Raw genomic sequence first — 13,869 nt, 5'->3', positions numbered from 1 at the left:
TTTTGTTGATGTTCATCTTATATCCTCCTTTCAAGACACTGTCCATTCCGTTCAACAGCTCTTCCAGGTCCTTTACTGTCTCTGACAGAATTACAATGTCATCGGCAAACCTCAAGGTTTTTATTTTTTCTCCATGGATTTTAATACCTACTCCGAATTTTTCTTTTATTTCCTTTACTGCTTGCTCAATATACGAATTGAATAACATCGGGGAGAGGCTACAACCCTGTCTCACTCCCTTCCCAACCACTGCTTCCCTTTCATGTCCCTCAACTCTTATAACTGCCATCTGGTTTCTGTACAAATTGTAAATAGCCTTTCTCTCCCTGTATTTTACCCCCGCCACCTTTAGAATTTGAAAGAGAGTATTCCAGTCAACATTGTCAAAAGCTTTCTCTAAGTCTACAAATGCTAGAAACGTAGGTTTGCCTTTCCTTAATCTTTCTTCCAAGATAAGTCGTAAGGTCAGTATTGCCTCACGTGTTCCAGTATTTCTACGGAATCCAAACTGATCTTCCCCGAGGTCGGCTTCTACGGTTGCAATGTAATAACATCGAAACGACTGCTGCACGTGTTTCATTTTATTACGCAAGTGAATGGCCAAAGTCCTGCAGACTAATGAGAATATTATACGTATAAAGTCCAACGCAATTGCGTCGAAAGAGGGAGTGAAATGTCGCCAGGTGTGACGATATTCCGATCGCCCTGGTCACCCACGCTGGCAATGAGTAGAATTGTAGTGAAATTTGGTGCAGATCTGGCACGATTTACTCACCTTACAAGTCCAACGAACTTCAGAGCTGCGGCGTTTTTTTTCGCATGTGTCGACACAATGCTCTTTGAAGCTTCGTCGAGCCTGAGGTTGACATCACGGGACGCCACGATTTTGCCTTATTGCAGAGGAAGGTTGTACGCACTTTTAAATCAAATTCCAAAGCGTCGTAGTGGGTGGGAATTATGGGATTTCCAAAAAGCGACCTCTTAATATTGTTTCGCAGTGTACTTATTTCACCTTGCGTTTTCTAATTAGATGGAACAAAGAAACTCATTCCTCAGGAAGCGCGCATTTGTATGTAAATACTGCAAAAAGTACTTGTATCACAGTCATAAGAAAGTCCCAGAATGTGTTAAAACTCTAAATTAAGGAAAAAAGATTAGCACATAGCAGGCCGTGAACCTACTTCCTTTGACTTAATAATTGTCTTCACTCAATATACTACGCCGAAGGCCTTTCGCCTTTCGTGCCGGTTTCGGTTGTCATAGTATCTCTTGAAGCCTAATATCAAATGTAGCGCCAATAACTAACATTTAATCATAATAGTGAACGTGAGGCAATACTGACCTTACGACTTATCTTGGAAGAAAGATTAAGAAAAGGCAAACCTACATTTCTAGCATTTGTAGACTTAGAGAAAGCTTTTGACAATGTTGACTGGAATACTCTCTTTCAAATTCTGAAGGTGGCAGGAGTAAAATACAGGGAGCGAAAGGCTATTTACAATTTGTACAGAAACCAGATGGCAGTTATAAGAGTCGAGGGGCATGAAAGGGAAGCAGTGGTTGGGAAAGGAGTGAGACAGGGTTGTAGCCTCTCCCCAATGTTATTCAATCTGTATATTGAGCAAGCAGTAAATGAAACAAAAGAAAAATTCGGAGTAGGTATTAAAATTCATGGAGAAGAAGTAAAAACTTTGAGGTTCGCCGATGACATTGTAATTCTGTCAGAGACAGCAAAGGACTTGGAAGAGCAGTTGAACGGAATGGACAGTATCTTGAAAGGAGGATACAAGATGAACATCAACAAAAGCAAAACGAGGATAATGGAATGTAGTCAAATTAAGTCGGGTGATGCTGAGGGAATTAGATTAGGAAATGAGACACTTAAAGTAGTAAAGGAGTTTTGCTATTTAGGGAGTAAAATAACCGAGGATGGTCGAAGTAGAGAGGATATAAAATGTAGACTGGCAATGGCAAGGAAAGCGTTTCTCAAGAAGAGAAATTTGTTAACATCGAATATAGATTTAGGTGTCAGGAAGTCGTTTCTGAAAGTATTTGTATGGAGTGTAGCCATGTATGGAAGTGAGACATGGACGATAACTAGTTTGGACAAGAAGAGAATAGAAGCTTTCGAAATGTGGTGCTACAGAAGAATGCTGAAGATAAGGTGGGTAGATCACGTAACTAATGAGGAGGTATTGAATAGGATTGGGGAGAAGAGAAGTTTGTGGCACAACTTGACTAGAAGAAGGGATCGGTTGGTAGGACATGTTCTGAGGCATCGAGGGATCACAAATTTAGCATTGGAGGGCAGCGTCGAGGGTAAAAATCGTAGAGGGAGACCAAGAGATCAATACACTAAGCAGATTCAGAAGGATGTAGGTTGCAGTAGGTACTGGGAGATGAAGAAGCTTGCACAGGATAGAGTAGCATGGAGAGCTGCATCAAACCAGTCTCAGGACTGAAGACCACAACAACAACAGTGATAGGTTTGTGATAAATGTCCAGTGCACTATTGCCTTGAAACAGCGTACTGCAAGTTATAACACACTACTGCTGAATACTATAAAATCAATATGGCGTCAACCGCATTCAGTGACACGTCATTTCTTATGTCGTTTTCATATGGTGTAATAGTTTGTCCCTAAACGTAAGTGATATAAATCTGCCGTTGTGTATATCCTGGCCATTTTGCTCTAACAATATATCCATAAATTATCGCTGAGAAGAGTTGTCATCGGTAACCTCTGATTTTGGTACCTAGTACATTGCTTTCAATGTGCCAGGCTACTCATCAGTTTAATACTAAGGCGGATTATCCACGAAATGAACGCTTGACATTAATAACTCGTCAAAATGGAACTACTTTACACAGCTTCCTTGCTGCAGATAGAGCTTGTACGTCCCCTAATCGGTACAGCGTGAGCGCAGAATACATGTGTATGGCCGGCCGCTGTGACCGAGCGGTTTTAGACGCTTCAGTCCGGAACCGTGCGGCCGCTACGGTCACAGGTTCGAATCCTGCCTCGGGCATGGACGTGTGTGATATCCTTACGTTAGTTAGGTTTCAGTAGTTCTAAGTCTAGGATACTGAGACCTCAGATCCCATAGTGGTTAGAGTCGTTTTTGAACATACGTATGCAAAACCACGAGTACTAGCAAATTGCACCCAATGTGCTATTAGCGCTTCAAAATGGATACTTGACGATGGACCAGATTTGGTGTTTGGCACTGTGAATTCATTATCAGTTGCAGAACACCTGCAGACATGTATAGCTTCATCAAAAAAATATGCACGCCATTTATCCAGAACGGTATTCGATTCGATGAAACCATAAAGTCTGTATAGAAATCAGTCTTACCTCAGTCCTGTTACGTAGATCTGGAATCCTAGTGTGAAGAATTATTGCATCTTAGAATTTGATAGATCACCACGTAGATTTCCCATGGGCGTATTTTTGGAACAGTGGAAAGGGGTGATTGAACGTTCCTAGATTATAGCTGATTTGAATTGAACAAAATACAAGTAAAAAAAATTACTTTGTCTATAGGCTGACTGGAGGGAAAAATTTTAACATTAGCGTTGACCTAGAAGGTTATGCAGATAAGTTATTTCAGATACGGTATCATTGTTGCAGTGTGCTCTGTCTCATAAGCGAAAAACTTAATATTAGAAATACTTGAAAGGAACTGGATTTTCAAACTTGTACGTTAATTCCTCGCAAAGAAAAGACCACTTTGTAACAAAAGAAGTGAAATTTATTGTATAACTGAGAACATTAAGAATATAAAAAAACAGAAAGAAAATGTTGACCAGGAGGTGTTTGATTTCATTTCAGTGCCAAGTCCATAAATCCGTTGTTGACAGCTTGTGACGATTCGGTCCAAGCTTATCCGTAGAGAACAGGGTAGTAGTAGTACTGCTCGCTGCCCCGGAGAGTCTCTCTGGGCTCAGCAGCCACTGGAATAGGGAAAGGGCGCGGGTAGGGCATCGGGCCAGGCATCGCCAAGGCCGCGCACACCACAGCCAGCACCACCAACACGAACACCTGAGGAGAGAAAATATCTCTGGTCAGAGACAGTGTGTATAGCAGTAATGCTCGCTACCGCAGTGTCCCTCTGTGGCAGCACACACAAACACACACACAGACACAGACACACACACACACACACACATACACATCACCGTCACCACCAACAACGCCACATCAAAAAGAATATCTTCAGGTAGAGACGAAATATACAGAGTGAGTCAAAATGTGTATTACAAACTTCTATGAGCTGTAGAGAAGACTTAATAGATCTGATGAGGAATCTATGCCCAGAAATGTACCATTTGGCTGTAAGATCAGTTTGAGGATCGGATCACTTTCACGTCTCCCATTTCACGGTATGCAAATAAGCTGAGAAGAAGTTGCTCTCATCAGTCTCTTTTGTAATTATGGCATCATGTAACATCTTCGCCCATCTATGACGAAGGCTGCGAATCATCGGTATATTCGAAACTCTGGGGGTTGGCTGTGGAACTGAATGGACATGATGCGCTCTTGACTTTGGAGAGAACACCCTTTACCGTAGAAGAGAGCCCAAAGACAAGCACTTGAAACATTTCCCATGCCATGTGCTCCTGCAGCACATAGGTCAAAGCTCATTGCCTCCACTTTGTGCATACTGAGAAGTGGGAGATTTGAAAGTGATCCGATCCTCAAACTGACTTTACATCCAAACGGTACGTTCTAGACATAAGTTCCTTATGAAACCTTCATCTGCTTGGACCCCTCTACAACCCATAGAAGTTGTATTGGAAATTCTGAATCATTGTAACAGTAGTCAGTGGATATTATACAGGGTGATTCAAAAAGAATACCACAACTTAAGGAATTTAAAACTCTGCAACGACAAAAGGCAGAGCTAAGCACTATCTGTTGGCAAATTAAGAGAGCTATAAAGTTTCATTTAGTTGTACATTTGTTCGCTTGAGGCACTGTTGACTAGTCGTCAGCGTCAGTTGATGCTAAGATGGCGACCGCTCAACAGAAAGCTTTTTGTGTTATTGAGTACGGCAGAAGTGAATCGACGACAGTTGTTCAGCGTGCATTTCCAACGAAGTATGGTGTTAAACCTCCTGATAGGTGGTGTATTAAACGTTGGTATAAACAGTTTACAGAGAATGGGTGTTTGTGCAAAGGGAAAAGTTCTGGACGGCCGAGAACGAGTTATGAAAATGTAGCACGCATCCAGCAAGCATTTGTTCGCAGCCCAGGAAAATCGACTCGCAGAGCTAGCAGGAAACAACTCAGTATGAACGTGACTCGCCTAAGGTGAACGTTTTCTGTGCCATTTCAGCCAATAAAGTTTTTGGTCCCTTTTTCTTCGAAGGTGCTACTGTAACTGGACTACAGTATCTGGAGATGTTAGAGAATTGGCTGTTCCCTCAGCTCGAACAAGAAGCACAATTCATATTTCAGCAGGATGGAGCGCCACCACATTGGCACTTATCTGTCCGTAACTACCTGAACGTCAACTACCCGAGGCGATGGATCGGCCGCCAGGCAGCCCGTGACAGAGCACTTCATCACTGGCCTCCAAGAAACCCTGATCTTACCCCCTGCGATTTTTTCTTATGGGGGTATGTTAAGGATATGGTGTTTCGGCCACCTCTCCCAGCCACCATTGATGATTTGAAACGAGAAATAACAGCAGCTATCCAAACTGTTACGCCTGATATGGTACAGAGAGTGTGGAACGAGTTGGAGTATCGGGTTGATATTGCTCGAGTGTCTGGAGGGGGCCATATTGAACATCTCTGAACTTGTTTTTGAGTGAAAAAAAAACCTTTTTAAATACTCTTTGTAATGATGTATAACAGAAGGTTATATTATGTTTCTTTCATTAAATACACATTTTTAAAGTTGTGGTATTCTTTTTGAATCACCCTGTATTATCTCGACATAGAATTTCAGCATGTCTATAGATTCTTATCATCTGCCTTGTCGATCACAATGCAGTTAGACGAAAACTTTCCATAGGTTTGTGTGCAACTGCCATCGACCTTGCTGCTGTGGTAACACTGGTTCCCGACAGATCACCGAAGTTAAGCGCTGTTGGACATGGATAGCGCTTGGATGGATGGTGCCCGGGGCTGTTGAGTGCTGTTGGCAAGCGGGGTGCACTCAGCCATTGTGAGGCAATTGAGGAGCTACGTGGCTAACAAGTAGCGACTCAGGTCACGAAAACTGATGACGGCCGAGAGGGCAAGGAACTATCCACATGCTCCTCCATGGACGCATCCAGTGAAGCCTATCGCCTGAGGATGACACAGTGGTCGGTTGGGGCCGTTGGGACTTCAGAGCCCTGTTCGGACGAAATTTAGTAACTTTTGTGTGCAGTTGAGGATCTTTAATTTATTCCTGGCTACAAACCTTAGGTCATCAACTGTAAGAGTCATTGAGCAGAGGACTATGAGCTCAGCACAGCACAAATATTTCGTTTGATGGTGTCTCATTAGAGTAATTCCTTCCGTTTGCTTTGTTAAGAATATGAAAATCTCTGTTATGATCTTTTTCGATAAACAATAACAGAAAAAGTATTACATTAAAGAAGTATTATAATAAGATTGTAAATCGGATTTACTCTGTACGTTTGGTAGGAAGAAGACAATCGTTTACAACACTATTCCTGAAATCCATTAATCCGTAAGACTTTACACGTCTCTCTTTTATCAAAATAAACTTGTAGTACACACTACATCTCCGTGCAAACTCGACGTTTCATGTGCTGTTGAAAGAAATACAAAGTCATATTTGCACTACGTATCTCTGTGACACTTAAAGGTAAGCAATGCACCGATTCAGACGCCAAGTACGTAAGAGTGATCTTCAGTTTAGAGTGAGAAGTAGGTTCCTTCACGTTTGTTAAAAGTTTCTATATAAGGAGTACTTGTGTAGTGTATTTGAAATTTTTATCAGCAGTCTCATGCCTGAGTACCTTCTTTCAAGAGGCGTCCTCATTGTTTTAGACACTTCGGTTTACCAGTCACATCTATTTAAATATCTGTGTAATATAGTATTTAAATTATCGGTTCTGTTAGATCTGATAACATGCTACAGCACGACACTAAATGAATAAATCAACACATTGGAGGTTCATTTTCTTAATTCATCTGTCAATTTCCAGATCACACTCGAGTAATAGAGTGGCACAGGAGAAAGGGCACAGCTTTGTATTACTTTTCAAAGAGAAAGGTATCAGGTTCGAGACCTGGTCCGCTAAGAAGCTGTCAGGGAGTTACAGTTCTAAAACACTTCACATATGTTGCTCTCCGGAACTCCGAAACGTCCGATGTTATAGATTCAATGCCTATTGCGTTTTAATGTGCGCCATATTGCAGAGAAGCATGAAATTATGTACGAAAACTTTTGCCTGTGCTACAGTTGCAGGTTCTAATCCTGCCTCGGACATGGATGTGTGTGATGTCCTTAGGTTAGCTAGGTTTAAGTAGTTCTAAGTTCTAGGGGACTGATGACCTCAGAAGTTAAGTCCCATAGTGCTCAGAGCCATTTGAACATTTGAACTTTTACCTGACACAATCAAACAATTGCAGTTTGACATGCAGTTTAGACAGAGATCACCATATTTTCACAAGCTCCTCGCTTTACGCATCAAGCACAGCCAAGGCGACACATACTACAGCCAGCACCACAGACAGGAAGATCTGCGACAGAAGAACGTCTCTGGGGACAGATAGGATATGCATTTTTGATGTTTACTGTCTCAGGGTGACTGCAAACGGGCATCATGTACCATCAAAAAAGGGCGTACTTGTGGTGAAAGTGATCATACAGTCAAAAATTGAATCCAGAAAACTACTAAATTTTTCACATATATCACACATATGTGGACTTTGGGGTTATCCCGGTATATGCATTTCAATAACTCGCGATAATGCGACTCGTCATTGCCTTCAGTCATTTACATTATTTTTCACTATTGCCGCAATCTTCATCATAACACAACTGCTGCCCAAGCCCTTGTCCCACTAACAATCATCGATGAGCCAAAATATTACGGCCACTTCCCACCGTGCCACAGTGACATTGAATTTCCTTTGTAGGCAGTGCGGGAGAGCGACGACGTAAAGTACACTCCTGGAAATTGAAATAAGAACACCGTGAATTCATTGTCCAAGGAAGGGGAAACTTCATTGACACATTCCTGGGGTCAGATACATCACATGATCACTGACAGAACCACAGACACATAGACACAGGCAACAGAGCATGCACAATGTCGGCACTAGTACAGTGTATATCCACCTTTCGCAGCAATGCAGGCTGCTATTCTCCCATGGAGACGATCGTAGAGATGCTGGATGTAGTCCTGTGGAACGGCATGCCATGCCATTTCCACCTGGCGCCTCAGTTGGACCAGCGTTCGTGCTGGGCGTGCAGACCGCGTGAGACGACGCTTAATCCAGTCCCAAACATGCTCAATGGGGGACAGATCCGGAGATCTTGCTGGCCAGGGTAGTTGAATTACATCTTCTAGAGCACGTTGGGTGGCACGGGATACATGCGGACGTGCATTGTCCTGTTGGAACAGCAAGTTCCCTTGCCGGTCTAGGAATGGTAGAACGATGGGTTCGATGACGGTTTGGATGTACCGTGCACTATTCAGTGTCCCCTCGACGATCACCAGTGGTGTACGGCCAGTGTAGGAGATCGCTCCCCACACCATGATGCCGGGTGTTGGCCCTGTGTGCCTCGGTCGTATGCAGTCCTGATTGTGGCGCTCACCTGCACGGCGCCAAACACGCATACGACCATCATTGGCACCAAGGAAGAAGCGACTCTCATCGCTGAAGACGACACGTCTCCATTCGTCCCTCCATTCACGCCTGTCGCGACACCACTGGAGGCGGGCTGCACGATGTTGGGGCGTGAGCGGAAGACGGCCTAACGGTGTGCGGGACCGTAGCCCAGCTTCATGGAGACGGTTGCGAATGGTCCTCGCCGATACCCCAGGAGCAACAGTGTCCCTAATTTGCTGGGAAGTGGCGGTGCGGTCCCCTGCGGCACTGCGTAGGATCCTACGGTCTTGGCGTGCATCCGTGCATCGCTGCGGTCCGGTCCCAGGTCGACGGGCACGTGCACCTTCCGCCGACCACTGGTGACAACATCGATGTACTGTGGAGACCTCACGCCCCACGTGTTGAGCAATTCGGCGGTACGTCCACCCGGCCTCCCGCATGCCCACTATATGCCCTCGCTCAAAGTCCGTCAACTGCACATACGGTTCACGTCCACGCTGTCGCGGCATGCTACCAGTGTTAAAGACTGCGATGGAGCTCCGTATGCCACAGCAAACTGGCTGACACTGACGGCGGCGGTGCACAAATGCTGCGCAGCCAGCGCCATTCGACGGCCAACACCGCGGTTCCTGGTGTGTCCGCTGTGCCGTGCGTGTGATCATTGCTTGTACAGCCCTCTCGCAGTGTCCGGAGCAAGTATGGTGGGTCTGACACACCGGTGTCAATGTGTTCTTTTTTCCATTTCCAGGAGTGTATATAGGCGGCGCAGAGACGAATGGAGAGTGGGTCTAGCGATGATATGGGCTGCAAATGGGGAAATCCACTGTCATAAGCGACACTGAGCGAGGACAGATAGTCGTTGCCCGGCTCCCTGGAAAGAACTTCGCGGAAATGACGAAGCAGGTCGGCTGTTGGGATGATGCTGTCATGAGCCCCTGTGGAAAGTACTTGACGGACAGGGAAACCTAGCTGTGTAAAGCAGGATAAGCTGCGATCTTTGCTAGATGACGATAGAGTATAATGCTGGTGCAGGCACAGGTGTTGGGGACACATCATTAAACGCACATTGCTGAACAAAGGACTCAACAGACGACTTCTACGTTTTTCTATGTTGATCCAACGACAACGTCGATTACGACTGCAGTGGGCACACGATGGTTGAGGTTGGATCGTTGTTTAATAGGTCTCCTGGTCGGATGAATGATGTTTGTTCTTACACTAGGTCGATGACGAGTGCGAATCCGCCATCATCTTGGCGAACGATCCCTGGCTTCTGTGAGACCCATGGTAGTAGTCTAAGGCATGAACTGCGTGAACGTTACTATGGACTACCTGCATCCATTCATACTATTTTTACCAACAGCCATGGAATTTTCCACGAGGACGTCCACTTCACAAGACTAGTATCATGCTCCAGTGGTTTGAGGGGCGTGATAGTGAACTCACATTGGTGTCTTATTCACTAAATTCGCTTTATAAGATGGTTCTAATGGCTCTGAACACTATGGGGCTTAACATCTGAGGTCATCAGTCCCCTAGAACTACTTAAACCTAAGTAACCTAAGAACATCACGCACATCCATGCCCGAGGCAGTATTTGAACCTGCAACCGTAGCAGTCACGCGGTTCCGGACTGAAGCGCCTAGAACAGCTTGTCCACAGCGAACGGCTCACATGACAAGAACCAAATGGAAGACGTTTGGGGCTCTCTTGGGAGACAGCTACGCGCCCGCAAGTACCCGAACTGTAAGTTATGGGAATTAGGTGACCAGTGCATTGACATCGGGTGCAACATAGCTGCCGGCCGGAGTGGCAGAGCGGTTCTAGGCGCTACAGTCTGGAACCGCACGACCGCTACGGTCGCAGGTTCGAATCCTACCTCAGGCATGGATGTGTGTGATGTGCTTAGGTTAGTTAGGTTTAAGTAGTTCTAAGTTCTAGGGGACTGATGACTTCAGAAGTTAAGTCTCATAGTGCTCAGAGTCATTTGAGAGCAACATAGCTCCGGAAAACTTTCAACGAACTACAAAATTCATGCTACATAGAATTGCTACTACACTCCGTTCATAATTATTAATAGTTCTTTGAAAACATATGTTACATGTGCATACATTTCGATGTTACTTAACCACTTGCTGGATTCATCACTATTCCTCGACTGTATAATTATTTATCCCCATGTAACTGTCTAATAGTCGAGTCTCCTCCTCCTCCTCCTCCCCCCCCCCCTTCATCCCCAACTTGCATTTTATTGGAAAGTGACATATTCAATTTCTTTTCCAAAAAAGGAAACGTTGGGAATTGACACAGAATTCATCAACCGACCACGGCATAACAGCCCGGATAATTATAATCGACATAATAGACACAAAAGGATTAATGTGATGTCAGACACTGTCAGACTATATATTTGATAGAAAGTCGGTTTTATTTGTTTGGATATGTTTTAATAGACTCTTTAAAAATATTCTTGAGCGGCAAGTTGCTGGTCATGTGTGACTACAAGAGACACACTTTTATATGATAAAGGCCAGGAACTAGCCAATAGCTTAAACTGACGCACCCCGTTTGTGGAAATTTCTTGGATTTCCAGTAAACGTTTGGTGACCTACAAATTTCGGCACTTCGACGGCTAATTAATTCATATATATAATATAGCTAACACTAGCTGTAGCTCATTTAAAACTCTTTCCCCAAACTGATTACATTGCCTGTTATTTCGACCATAGCTAGCAGTACTTGGTATACAAAAAAGTTAACACTTAATTGCAGAATGATTCGTTCACTGTGAAGCCGAGTGTGCTCCATTTTGAAATTTGCTGCCAGAGTAATGATATTTTCGTTTCGATGGTTCTTCCATATGAGCTCTAAGAGGCTGACAGAGAGATCTTGTTGGTAACATATTACCCATTCCACGTGTCAGTGACATGTTCCAAGCCTCAGTTACAAAGTATCAGAATTTTCGTAATTCACCTACTTGAGAAATATATTTTATATATTATTTACAACGATGCCAGTATCGTGGTAAAGTGTTCGCTGAAAGAACTTATGACAGTATGTGCATGTAATTCCCACTGGTGATAGAACTATTAATTATTCCTAGTGGAACTTCGAAAGGTAGTATACATATGAAAGATATAAAGGTCGAACACAATACGATCTGTTTCAGAAACTCGGCACATCGTACAACTCTTTCAATGTAATTTATATCCCAGAAGACAGACGGAGAAATACTTACGATAGCTTTCATGTTGTAGCCTTCTATTGTCGTCGCCGCCAACTGAGCCGACGGAATGGCGATCCGGGAATTTATACGCGCTGGATGACCACCTGGAGAGGGTACCTGCAGTGCCCCAGGCAGAGGCGTGGTAGGTCGTCTCTAGGACGTTACAATAGTCAACACCCAGCTGTCGCCCCACAAGGGACCTAGTAACCAAGGTCAGTTCTACGGAAAAAACGAGAAACGTTCGCTCGTCCGACAGCTCTTTTCTTACGCTAACCACTATAACAGGTGCATTGATACTTCTCGGTCATTCTTGATCGTACTTCATGTTAATTGCTCTCAGCATAAGGAAGGTGTTCAAAACCTATTGGCTGAGAGCCATAAGGTGGCAGATGCTGCTTGAAATGGGAATCGCTGTCATATAGGTCGAAGTGGCCGCTTTTATTGTGGATGAGAGGTAGCTATTGTCCTTAATTTGAATTAATGAATCATTTCTTTTAGTTGCGGCCAGTAATACCATGATTATCATTACCTTTTAAACCAAGTTTTATTATTATTGGTGTCATTACTTCGCACTTCAGGGATTAAGTGACTGGCTGGCGTTACGACTTTACACTATATCGGCCTACCAGACTTCTTACGTTTCTCTTCCCTAGTGGAAGGTGTTTCATTATTTGTTTGGGTGATGTAATATCTTCCATCAGCTTCAAATGATCTTCCTACTTTTCTCTTTACTCTTGCACTTACTATTGAAATTATTATTATTATCAATATACTTTTTTGCCCGTAAGACTGTTTTTGAACTTGATTTTTACAGGCTTATTCAATTTTTTCTTGTTTCGCTCTTTTTCTCTTCCCCAATTCTCTACATTCTTTGACTGTTTTCATGTTTCCTTTCTTCTCTTTATACTTTTACCTGTTCTCCTCCTTTCGCATACGTCAAATTTCGTGTTCATAATTATGATTCTGATTTTACCTTTTACATTTACGAGTTCCCTATTGATTCCTGCTTGTTTTGAGTCTTGAAAATCCTCTTGTGAGTCTGTTGCTGTCCACTCTACGTTTTTCTAACGCCTGTATTGAGCTGTCTTGATATGTTTCTTTTCTTGGAGTGCGTCCATACGAGGTCGTCGTGTCTGTTCTTTCTGCTTTGGATGAGTTGTTTGATCCTCCTCTTTGAATGTATTGCCCTAGTTTGAGAGCATGGCTTCTCTATCTTATTTCTTTCTTTCAAGGTATAGTATTTTTTCAACTGATAGGTGTACACCTGTTTTGGCAGGAATTTCATGCAAGTGTTCCAACCTATCTTGTCTACTGTTGCTGAGTATAGCCAGGTGATCTGCACACGCCTGGAATTTTCTTATAGTTTTCTCCGTACGTGTTCTTCCTAAGTGAATCTCTTTTACTTTTTCTTCCCATTGTTTGACAATTTTGTTCTAGATCTTGTTGAATAAAAGCAGTGAGTGTCAATCTTCTTCTCTGACCTCTGTGACTTCGCGAATGCTACTGATACTTCTCCCATAAACTTTATTTGGATGTTGTGTCTCTGAGTATCTGTCGTAAGAGAGCCCTAGATTTTCTGTCTACTCCATACTTTTCCATTATGTCGAAGAGAGTCTGCCTGTCTGTGGAGACGTGTCTTCTTAAAAGCTACGAATGTAACAACGGGTGCGTTCATTTGTCTGAGAGCCAGAAGTGCACTTGGTTTCGAAATCTGTTCGATACACGTTACTCCTTTTCTGAAGCCTACTTGGTACTCACGTTTCGCCTTGTGGTTTAAGTCTGTTGATTAAAACCTTGGAAACGATTTTGTAAATGACCGGCAATAATGACAAACGTC

The 13,869-nt window shown here is 43.5% G+C and overlaps 1 long non-coding RNA gene across 1 annotated transcript; it reads right to left on the bottom strand.

Moving 5' to 3' along the window:
• Positions 1–3,962: 3,962 nt before the first annotated feature.
• On the bottom strand, positions 3,963–12,092 carry LOC126176916 (uncharacterized). Its single transcript, XR_007535702.1, has 2 exons — positions 12,045–12,092; positions 3,963–4,046 (listed from the first exon to the last, which is right to left on the bottom strand). It is a non-coding gene; the product is annotated as an uncharacterized LOC126176916 (long non-coding RNA).
• Between the last annotated feature and the right edge of the window lie 1,777 nt (positions 12,093–13,869).

Source organism: Schistocerca cancellata, chromosome 3 (assembly GCF_023864275.1).
Source record: "Schistocerca cancellata isolate TAMUIC-IGC-003103 chromosome 3, iqSchCanc2.1, whole genome shotgun sequence".
NCBI classification, from domain to species: Eukaryota; Metazoa; Arthropoda; class Insecta; order Orthoptera; family Acrididae; genus Schistocerca; species Schistocerca cancellata.
This window is presented reverse-complemented; position numbering and strand designations above follow the sequence as displayed.